The sequence below is a fragment of the Talpa europaea genome (assembly GCF_964194135.1).
Source record: "Talpa europaea genome assembly, chromosome: 15".
In the NCBI taxonomy this organism is placed as follows: Eukaryota; Metazoa; Chordata; class Mammalia; order Eulipotyphla; family Talpidae; genus Talpa; species Talpa europaea.
Genome location: NC_140083.1, coordinates 831,523 through 842,362, shown reverse-complemented (window position 1 = coordinate 842,362; position 10,840 = coordinate 831,523).

Here is a 10,840-nt window from a genome sequence, read left to right as displayed (position 1 = left end):
CCTTCTTGGGAACAGTTTTGAATGAAATTAATGACCAGAGCTCTGGACGCTTTAGTTGAATATGTGCATTTTAAAAAGCTCGCTTCTGCCTGAATTTGCATAATGGTCCTTGCGCGGCCACAGTTACCTTGTTCTCAGCTCCACAGACTCCGTGCTGCATTATTAACAGCCATATGCAAAACGGGGACCTCCGGAGGCTCCGTCCCCCCAACGCCTTCTCCCCACCCCGCGCCGTGACCCCTGCGGCTGAGCGGCTTCCTAACGGGCCGCAGCGACTCCCGGGCCAGGCGTCTAAACGGGGCCTCGTGGCCTAATGAGTCCCGGGGCCGGAGGACGGGGCCCGAGCGAGGCGGAAACGCCCGTCCCCCTGAGCCGCGCGCACAGGCCCTCCCGCCAGCCTTCCCCCAGCAGGGCCTCCTCTCCCCTCCCGTCCCCTTTTCATTTTGAAGCAACTTCAATGTTACAGAGGGCACGTTCCGCAGGCTGCGGTGTCCTGTCCCCCTCGGGGCTTTCTGGAACAGCTGCTCGGGCCTCCCTTGATTTCACATCCTCGGTGACTGTCTCAGCTCTCCGGCCATCTCGTGCGGCGCCTGCTGACCGGTCGTGCGAGATCCCCTGGCCGGTGTCACCACGTGCGCTTCTCATGTCACGTCAGGGCCCCGTGAGGGAGGCTGATGTCCCCGTTGTTAAGGACACTAACCTTCGTGGCCGGCCGCCAGCTGCTGCTGGGTAGCCAGCCCGCTGTGAGGAGCTGACCCCATCCATCAGGAGAGGCTCGCTGGCGTCCACCCAGGGGCCTCGCAGCAGAGCCGAGCGTGGCGGTGGCCATCTGTCTCCCTGGCCTCAGCCTGCTCCTCACAGGCCGGTGGGGATTACCCAGAGCATGCCCCCCACAGCACGGCAGAGAGGCTGGACCCCGCCCCCCGAAATAACTAAGAAAAAGGCCAATATGTGCTCCCAGAAGATCCAGATGCTTCAAACTGTAACAGGGGGGTCCCCAGGAAAGGGGGAGGTTCCCTGCCCCACCCAAGGGAGGGTGGAGCTGAGCAGGAGGAGAAGCTGCAGAAGAGACTGAGGAAGGAAGCAGGATGGAGCCAGGAGACCTGGAGGAGGCGCATGGAGCCTAGAGACACGTGAAGAAACTGCGCTTGTCTTTTGGTCGTGGACGGGGTGACACAGATGTGGGTGAGACCCGTGGGGAGGGGACCATGGCAGCTTTTATCTTGATGTTGATTTGGCTCTTTTCCTTCCGGGCTTGTCCGGTTCTTTGTGACCCTTTTCTGTGGGTCCCCACTGGAAGATGCTTTAGACTTGTGGCAGGCTTTGGGGCCTTGCTCTGGGCCGATCCCATTTGGATGGACTTTTACCCACGAGGGGACGGGTAACTTTGGGTGCTGCATTTAGAAACTAGATTCTTTGCCTTTCCTGTATTGTTTCCTAGTTTTATTAAAGTTCCTTCCCATTAAAGTCTCCTATGTTTTGTGTTGATGCGGCGGATGGCAGAACCCATGTAGAATAGGCAGGTTTGCGGGGCTTGGGCTGCCCCTCTCCCTGTCCTGTAACAAAACCAGCTCTGCAGCCCCAGGGCTCCTGGGGAAGTCAGGACTAGGGCTGGTGCCCCCGAGGGGTGGGGGGTGACCAGGAGGAGGCGAGGGGGAGCGTGTCCGGGTGGGGGCCAACTTCCCAAGCCACACTGGGGGCCCAGGACACAGTGGAACTCCGTGGGGGAATTTCCCGACAGGAGAGTGAGCCCTGGAGCAGCGGGAGCTTGGCTGACTCGGGCCCAGGAAATTGGGAACCGCACAGCCAGGCGGCGTGGACACTGCACACGCCCTCCCCTGCCGCTCCCGGAGGACGTCAAAGAAAAGCCGGGCAGACACCATGAAAAGCCCAACATGAGAAACAAGGACTGACCACAGGCCCCCGGGAGGGCAGACCGAAGGGCCTGCACACCCCAGCCAGGCAGAAGCGGAGCAGAGGCGAGGCCGGGTGGCGGCTGCTGGGCTGCAGGGCTCAGTGGGCTACCAGTGCCCGCCACACGCACGGCGCCGCCTCTGAGCCAGGGCTGACCCTCCCTGTTCAAGGGCTGGTGGCCCCGACAATGCCCTGCCCTCTGGGGGCCCAAGCGTCATGCACCAGGGCCGCGGGGGGGTGGTGGTGGTGGAGGAGGCGCAGGGTCACTGCAGGCCACGCCAGCGGCGCTCACTGCAGGCCACGCCAGAGGCCACGATGCCCTCAAACCCAGACAGGGCCCCAGGCCCCCTCCGGCTTCCCACACGCAGGGTAAACCAAGAAGCAGACAAAGCTCTCCAGCGCCCCAACCACGACACACGCAGAAGCAGCTGCAGATGAGGAGACGCAGGCCTGGCAAGTGAGGGCAGCTCGGCACAAGATGGAGAAGCAAGAGTGTTAGGGGGAAGTGATGTCCTGAGCTAATCCCATGCAGGCTTTGTGGACCCCACCCCCACTCCAGACTAAAGCCATCAAGACTCTGGGAAAGACAAATCCCATCACCACCAAGGGAGGGTGGCCGGGACCTGAGGGTGGAGTTGGGCAGCCAGGTTGGATGTAAAACACCAAACACGTGGGCCTTGGGCTCTCTCTGGCTCGCGATCGCTCGCCTCCCGGCTTCACCGCTCCTGGCTGGCGGCCAACTCTGAGAGCGCCATTTTGGGATTCCTGATCGGCGGATCGGGTAGGACTCATTTAAAACTTTGTCTCCCGCTTTTCTCCCAGAGCTGGACATTTCCTCATCTCCCCTTCCCTTGTCAATAAACCTTTTATGAACCTTTCACGTGTGCCTGCAGTAGAGCATGGATAAGTCCTTTTAAGCGCGCGGGTGAGGACCCACAGTCAGGCACCCCGTTTTGTATCGGGGCTGCTCTACAACAAGAGCAGGACAGGGCCCTGGGGCCAGCGCAGGCGACAGACCGGAGGAGCTGCCTGGCGACGACTTCAAAACAAGCGTATTAGAAATGTGAAATGAGATAGTAGGTCGGCGAGAGGCAGAGGCAGGCGCGGGCCTCAGAAAGGAGATGCGGGAACAAAGAATTCCTCGCTGAAGAGATCAAACCCATGAGAAGATCACAAAAAGGGATTCTGCATGACATGCAGGCAAGCCCGGCGCCTTAAATAGAATCAAAACGGCCGAGGAAGAAGAGGAGCCGCGGAAGACTCAGGTGAACGAATGACACGCTTAGAAGCAGCGCATCGAGACGGGGGCAGCGAGGGGGTGGGAACCTCACGCTCCCTGGAGGAGGCGCCCGAGCGTGCGCCGCGGCCTCCCTGGCGTGCGTGGCCCCCGAGGCCGGGTGGGAGGCACGGCGGGTGCGGACCCAGGCGTCACGGCCGAGGCGCCACACTGGCCACGGCATTTCGAGGGAAGGGGAGGCCCCGCGTGCGATGGGCGGCGCGTCACGGCCACCCGGGAGGAGCACGTGGGATGCAGGCGTGGCCGAGGGCGCCTGGAAAACACGCCCCGTCGCTGCAGACGGTCGGCCCCTCTGCCTGGATCCTTCGGTCTTTACAGCGCGTCAGTTCATCAGCCTGTGGGTCCCTGGGTCTGTTTCTGGACGCTCCGTCCTGTTCCACTGGCCGTGTGTCCAGCTGGTGTCCCCGCCACGCTGTCCTGACGACTGGCACTTTGTTGCGTGTCTTGAAATCGGGACGTTGTTGCCCTGCTTTGTTCTTTTTTTTTTTTTTTTAAGATTTATTTGTTTGTTTATACAAGCACTGGGCACAGTCAGAAGCGCGGGAGGGTGAGAGGATTCACCAGAGCCAGAGCGGGGAGCAGAGCAGGCAGAAGGACCGAAGGACACTGCTGAGGGGAGCAGCGGGCGGCAGGAGAGGTCTGCGCGCCATGTGGGACCCTCCTCTGGTGGCCGGGGAGCAGCCGGGGGTCGAACCGGCGCTGCAGAGGCCACGGGCAGCTTCACAACCCAGCGCTCAACCGCTGCGCCCCCGGGGAGGCCCCAACCTCACTTCTTACCTGACGGCTCCGCCTTCGGCTGCCCCCCGTCCCCCCGCTGTCTTCATGGGAGCCTTTTGCTTCTCTTGCCTTGTCTCACTGGCTCGACTCGCCAATGGATGTGAAATGGGGGTGGCGGGAACAGAACCCCAGTTCTGAGGGCCCCCTGGGTGGGCGCGGCGCTCCGGAAGGGCGCTGTCTCCTCGTTGCATCGCTTCTGACAGGCGACTCCCTCTCGCGTCTTCTGCAGGGAGGCTCTGCCACCCCCCCCCCCCCCCCCAGCGCGGGACGTGCCTTTGACTCGTGGCTGCTCCAGGCGGCCGCCGCTGTGCGCAGACCCGGGGTGTCCCCTGCGCGCACCGTCCTTCTCTTGCTGGAGCGCGTGAGCCCCTTGGCTCCCTGGGTCTGCACCAGCGGGGTCGGGGTTTGTCTGAACATTCTCCCCCGCTTCTCCCGGCCTCTCCTCAGGGACTCGGCCCGAGCTGTCCGCAGCGCCCCGCGCTCCATTTTCTGAAAATCCTCTATTCCCTCGTGGTTAATTTGGGGAGATGCTGCCGCCACAGCTCCATGTTTACTATCTCTCCTTCTGCTTTAATCTCCTCCACTGTGCTTCCATCTCGTGCGTCGTGGCTTCCAGCTCACGCTGTAAATGTTCAATTTGGGACATTTTGTTTCTGTCTTGGGCGAGCATATGGAGCCGGCTTCTGGCGCATACGGGCGCAGCCGTCCTGGCGGCTCCGAGGCCTTCTCCGCTCATCCTGCCTTCCCCGTCAGCTTCGGGTTAGTGTCGCCTGATTATCTCTTCACCCTGGGCCACATTTTCCTACTTGTCTTGCGCCTGATAACGTTTGGTTGGACGCCAAGCCTTGCGGATCGCGCCTCGCTGGAGGCTGCGCCGCTCGTCTTCCTAAAAATGTCCTTGAGTTTTTTTCTGGGATGCTGTGAAATTACTTGAAACAGTTTGTTCTTTTCGGGCTCTGCTTTCAAGGCTTGTTAGGTGGGAAGTGGAGCGGGGTCCGGCTGACGGCGCTCCCCTCTGGGGGCGCGGCTGGCGAGAGGAGCTTTTCCGCGGGGCGGGCGGGCGCGTCCGCTGTAGCCGCCGTCCCCGTCGCCGTTCCTCCGGCCCGGGTTGTGTCCTCTCCTCTCCGGGCGGGGAAGGCCCGTCGGCTGAGTGGCGGGGGCCTCGGCAGAGGACCCCGCTCTCCGCACCGTCCTCTCTTCTCCGTTATCCGTGGCGTCCAGCCTCCCGGTGTCCCCAGACCCTGCCGTCTCCTCCACGCAGGGAGACCCGGGCTGTGCCCGTGCACCCCCGAGATCATGGCCTAGAAACCCGCTCAGACTCGCAGAGGGGCGCTGCTGGGCTCCCCCACTAGTTTCTGTCTCTCAGGGTCACCCTTGTTCATGTATTGTCCTCTGGGGGTCGTTCTGCAGGCCTTGGGGCCAGGCGTTGCTTCTGGGTCTTTGATGTGTCCCCGTGACTCCGCGAGTTTTCCTCACATCCTGGCTCGTCCGGGTGTTTCGCCTCCACGGCTGCCCCTGCCCCAGGCCGGGAACCTGCGGGGTCCCAGGTGCGCGGTCCTCCGAGGGGGCCGGGTTGGGACCGGCTCGAGATTGCTCCCTGCTCCTGGGATGTCCGACCCTCGGTGGGGCAGACGGGGCTGCAGCCGCAGACACGTGCGTGCTTGTCCCCGCGTCCCCACGTGGCAGGAGCGGCCCCCCGCAGCGCCCCCTCGTCAGCGCCCCCACCCAGGGGTCGGAGACTGGCCGGTGGAAGCTGCCTCCGGTGTCCAGTCCGGGAGGGCTGCTAGCGCGAGGTGGGGTGCTTTGGCCGAGCGTCAGTCTCCTTGCCTGCAAAGCGGGGCGGCGGCACCTCTGACTGTCCCTGGCATCCCTGGGAGTCCCGGGTTGCCGTGGAGATTGCAGGGGCCATGCCAACACCCGGGGTGAGGCCGCTGCTCCTGGAGGCTGCAGCTGGCTGGGGTCAGGGCGGGGGTGGGGCCGAGGGGGAGGGGATGGTCAGGGGAGTGGGGCATGCTGGCAAGAGGCCTGCCTCTGTGTCCGCTCCCCTGGGCTGACCCTGAGCATGGCCCACATCCCTGCCACGGGGCTTCCCTTGGGGGGAGTGTGGGGGGCAGACCCCGGGAGGAGCTGCCTGTGGGGCTTGAGTCAGGTGGCGGCGGGTGGGGCCGGAGCTCCCAGGGGCCTGCGTTTGCCTCTCCTTGGAATGAGGGAGGGGCAGGCAGGGCCTGCCTGCACTGCGCCCTCCCCCAGCACTGGGTGCACCTTTGAGGCCCTGATGGCGAGAGGATGTGCCTCCGGACCTCAGGGCCCCCCACCTCCCTCCCCTGCCCCGGCCCTTGGCAGTTGCCACAGGGCTCCTGACCCCCCGCCAGTGCACTTGACCCCCCCACGGCTCCCTGGCTTCCCGCTGGCATGGCATGGCATGGCACTTGACCCCACCCAGGCACCCAGCTTCCCGCTGGCATGGTCACGCGCAGGCCCTCCGTCCAGACCCGCCACCAGGCACCCCCTGACCCAGCACAGCTGGAGGAGCTGGTGCTGCTTCCACGACAGGGACACTGAGGCACACGGAGGCTGGCTGCCTTGCTGGGGGTCAGGAGGCTCCCTGGCTGGCAAGAACCGGTTGAGGGCAGGTCCTGAGTGTCCCTGGCTGCTGGGGTGCCCTGACTGCCCAACCGGGGGAGGGAGGAGCAGGGGTGTGGGGCGGGAGGGGCGGCCGGGCAGCACGGTCCCGACCGGTCCAGGCCAGGGGACCATCAGCATCGAGCTTCGCGGGAGCCGGGCGGGGCCGGGGCCGCGGAGGGCGGGGGGCCTTCCAGAACGGAGGGTGCTGCCAGTGTCCCCACGGAGAGGCCCCTTTTCATCCTCTCCCCCTTCCCGTTGCGTTGCAAATTCCTGTGCATTGTCTCACTCCCCGGGAAAGACGAGGCAGCCTGTTTAATAACCACACCATTAGCAAGTTATCAAGTATTTGATTGCGTTTTCCAGAAAGCACCTCCGTGGCTGGGGGACCATTTCACATCTGCCTTTTCCACTCACACTCAGCAGTTCCAGGCTCGCAGCCGGGGCTCCTCGGTGTAAAATTGTCTGTGTATCGTGGTTGAGGGAAATTATTTTTTAAAGGGAGGAAAAGAGTATCCAATTTACAGATGTCTCGTGTGATGCGCGGCGCAGGAACGACTCCTCCCGGCCGCGTGCGGGCGGATTTCGCGGCGTCGGCAGAACGCGGAGGGCGTCAGATGGAGGCGGCTTCATTACAGCCCTCAGCAGACGTGGGCGCGGGGGGCGCCCCGCTGCCAGCTCGTCCTGGAGCCCCGCGCCCCGCCCCCCTGGGGGCTTCCCGCCCGCTCTGGAGAAGCAGGACCAGCTCGTCCTTCCCGGAAGCCCAGTGTCCAGGCCGCGCCGGGAGCAGGGCCGCGGGCCGGGCGGGGTCACCGTCCTTGTTTTCCCTTCGACAGTTGGGGGACCTGGCTGGCTGGGGAGATAGTGCCCTCGGGGGCCAGCGGATTCCTGGAGACAGAAGACAGCGGACTGCCCGCGTGGCAGACATCCCCCCTCCCAGTCACGGGGCCATGGGCCTGACCAGGGCACCTCTGCACCCCGAGGCTGTTGGCATTATTCAAACCAGCCCAGTCTGCTCACCACGCCCCACCCCTTCCGTCCAGTGGAAACCCCAGGAGAGGCTGCTCCGCTTCTGCCCCCTGGCCTGCTCTGGACTCCCCTGGGGGAGACGAGCCTCTCCTTTGGGGGGCTGCTGGTTACGGTTTCCTCTCAAAGGCATCAGCGCCCCAGTCAGTCACCTTCACAAATCACGCTGGCACAGGCCACGGGTGACGGTGACTTTTACCACCTTACGTCTTCCAGGAAGTCCACAAGCCGGGGGTATGGCGAGCTGTCCAGAGGGGGACGGGGCCTGGAGCCTGGCAGGGCGGGGTCTCTGCCGGGGGGCCGCCCAGCGCCCCCTCGCCAACCCCCCCAGGCCGTGGACGTCTTCCCGAACGACCCCGCCGTGGCTGCGTCGGGCGCCCGTGGGGACCCTGCTTTCTGGAAGGAGGCCTCGCCCTCCGCGGTGGGCAGCTTGGTGGCCCTGTCCTGCGGCGCGGAGGAACCAGTGTGTCTCCTTATGGCGATAAGTGATCACAGCTCCGCGAACCAACGCGTGGACGCGCCTGATACAGTGCAGCGTCTGCGTGGGCAGCGCCTCCGCCGGGCGGCCCGCGGGCTGCTCAGCTCGGGGCGGTGAGGGGCCGGGCGCAGCTGCCCGAGGAGCCGCCAGGACGTCGGGGCGGAAGCCTGGCCGGCCGGCCGCCTCCGCTGATGGCCCTGGATGTTGAGGGGTAACCCCATAAAGGAGTCTCTTAACATGCGTCTTTGAAATTCTGGCGCTGTCGCCTCCAATAAAAGCCGTAGAAGGGAAATTTCAATAAGATAACTCAGGAACATTTAATTTTCTGCTCCTTTGGATTTGCTATCTTATTACAGCCATTCAGTTAGCTAATAAATGTCCCATCTTCAGAGCAAGCACAGAGGCTGGGATTTAAATAATTGGACGGAACGTCTGGGGGGCGGCTGTTAGCCGGGTCTGCCGCGAAATCGCAGGCTGCCGAGCCCAGCCCCGCACAGAAGCTGCTCTCACCCCGGTCCTCGGCCCCCCCCCCCCCCCCGGCGGCTCTGCTCCCCTGGGGGACCAGCCTGTGTATTGGGGCAGGCAGGGACGCAGGGCAGACCCCGGGGTGGGGGGTGTGTGCTGGCCCGACCGTGGGAGCAGCTACCGGGGGAAGCTTCCTTCCCGGCTTCCGGCACAGAAGCCGCTTCCTGGGGGGCTGGGCGGCGGCAGGTGTGGGCAGAGCTGCTGTCTCACCTGGAGACCCGAGGCTGTGAGGGCCGCGCTGTGCCCGCTGCCCCTCTGCTGGGGCCGAGGCGCCCCCCGGCATCCCAGGCCCTCCTGCCCGCCTCGTGCTCCCCGGCGCTCCCTGCCTGGGCCGGGCCGCGCCTGGGCTGCCCACTGGCCCGCGGGCGCCCAGGTGAGCCTGCCTGGCGCTGCGGGCAGTCGGAGGGCGTCCTCCAGGCACGGTCTCGCCCGTGCCGGGGCAGGCGCTGGTGCTGCGACAGGGCAACGTGGGTAGCGCCTGGAGCCACCCGCTCTCCGGCTCCGGGGGCCTGGCGGGAAGGGCCGGGCGGCACAGCTCCAGCCCGTTTCCTGCTGCCTCCGGCTGGGTCGGGGCTGGGTCGGGGCAGGCCAGGCCCACCGGCCGCCTGTCTCCAGCCCGCAGGAGCCGGGGGCTGCGGCTCTGGGGCTCTGCAGCGTGGGGGGCTGCTTGGGGTGGCCCCCGCGGCTGCTGAGACCGGCTCAATTTTATTAGGTTTCCAGCCCTGACCACAGCCACGGCCAGGCACAAAGGGCGTCTCCGCCCCGCGCGCTCTCCACACGGCTCCCTCTCCGCTCGGCCGGGACAGGGACGGCTCTGCCGCCCACGACGCCCCCGCACGCCGTCCTTTACCTCGGGACGCCGTTCATCTCCGGAGGGAGACTCGCTGCCCGGCCGCTGGGGCCTGGCGCGGGCGCGGGAGGGGCCTCGGCCCTGCCCCCAGCTGCGTGGCCTGGGCTCCCCCGCAGTCGCCCACGGAGTCCGTGGTCAGCCCGAGCTGCCCCCAGAGCCTCTGCCCCGCGGTGCCAGGAAAACAGGTAAGCGCTCACTGGCGATCTCGCCGAGCGCGGTGGGGGCGGCTCTAATTGGCGATCGAAAGGCTAAATGGAGCAAAGTTTCCTATTAATGAGCCGTTCATCAACCCTAAACAGACGGGCTGGCGCCTCCGATCCCCCCGGCGTTGGTTGGATTTATGTCCCGGGAGTGTCCGCACCTCGCGCTGGCCGTGGCCCGCCCTCCTGCTGGCCGCCCCGCCTCGGCCTCAGCTCCCGGCCCCTCCGGTTTGTTTGGTTTGCTGTTGACTCCCTGGCCACGGCAGCTGCCCTTGAGTGTCCAGCAACCTGGGCGCTGGGGTGCCCCTTCCACGCCTGACCCCTGCCGGCTCGAGTGGGGGCCTGCTGTCCAGGGCAAAGGGCCAGCGGCCCCGCAGCCCTGCGTTTCTCCAGGCCCCGCAGGGTCAGCCCCACTCGTGGGCCCTGCGGCTCTGTGCCTCCTTCCGGCTGGGGTGACCCTGGGTCAGGCCTGGGGCTGTTGGGACAATCACGGCCCTCCTGCACCCCGGGGCAGCGCGCGACCTCAGGGGGGCTCCGGGTGCAGGGGGGATTTGCTGCGTCCTCTGGCTGTTTCTGAAGAGGAGGCCAGGCCTGCTGGGTGAGCCGGGCAGGCCCAAGGACCCAGGCGGCAGAGTTGGGGCCTTGGCGGAGCTTGGGGCGGCTCCCCATGGGCTGGACTGTGGACGGGGCTGGAGGCAACGTGGGGTGCACGCAGGCTGAGACCCCTGCGGCGGAGCGGGAGGCCAGGCTGCCTCTCCTCCCTGCCCGCTGCCCGCCCGCTGCCCTCCTGCTGGGGTCCCTGGCTCCCTGGGGTGGGGGCTGGGCTGCCTCTAGGGCCCAGTCCCCCCCCAGCCCCGGCTTCTGCTCATGAATTTCCGGTTTGACCTCTGGGTGGAATTCTGGTTCCTGCAGGGAGCCGAGTTTTCCAAAGCGGCATCATGATTAATTGGATGGAATTAATTACTCAGGCACCGTCCTGCTTCCGTTCTGCTGGCTGACCCTGGTCCCGGCCCCGCCGCAGCGGCCTCCACGCTTGCGCCACCACAGCTGAGCCCGGGGCCAGCCACGGAGCTCCTCGCCTCACCGCGGCCCTCACGCTGCCCGCACGGCCTCCCTCGGTCAGCCGGCCTCAGGGCCAGTCCCGCCCGAGC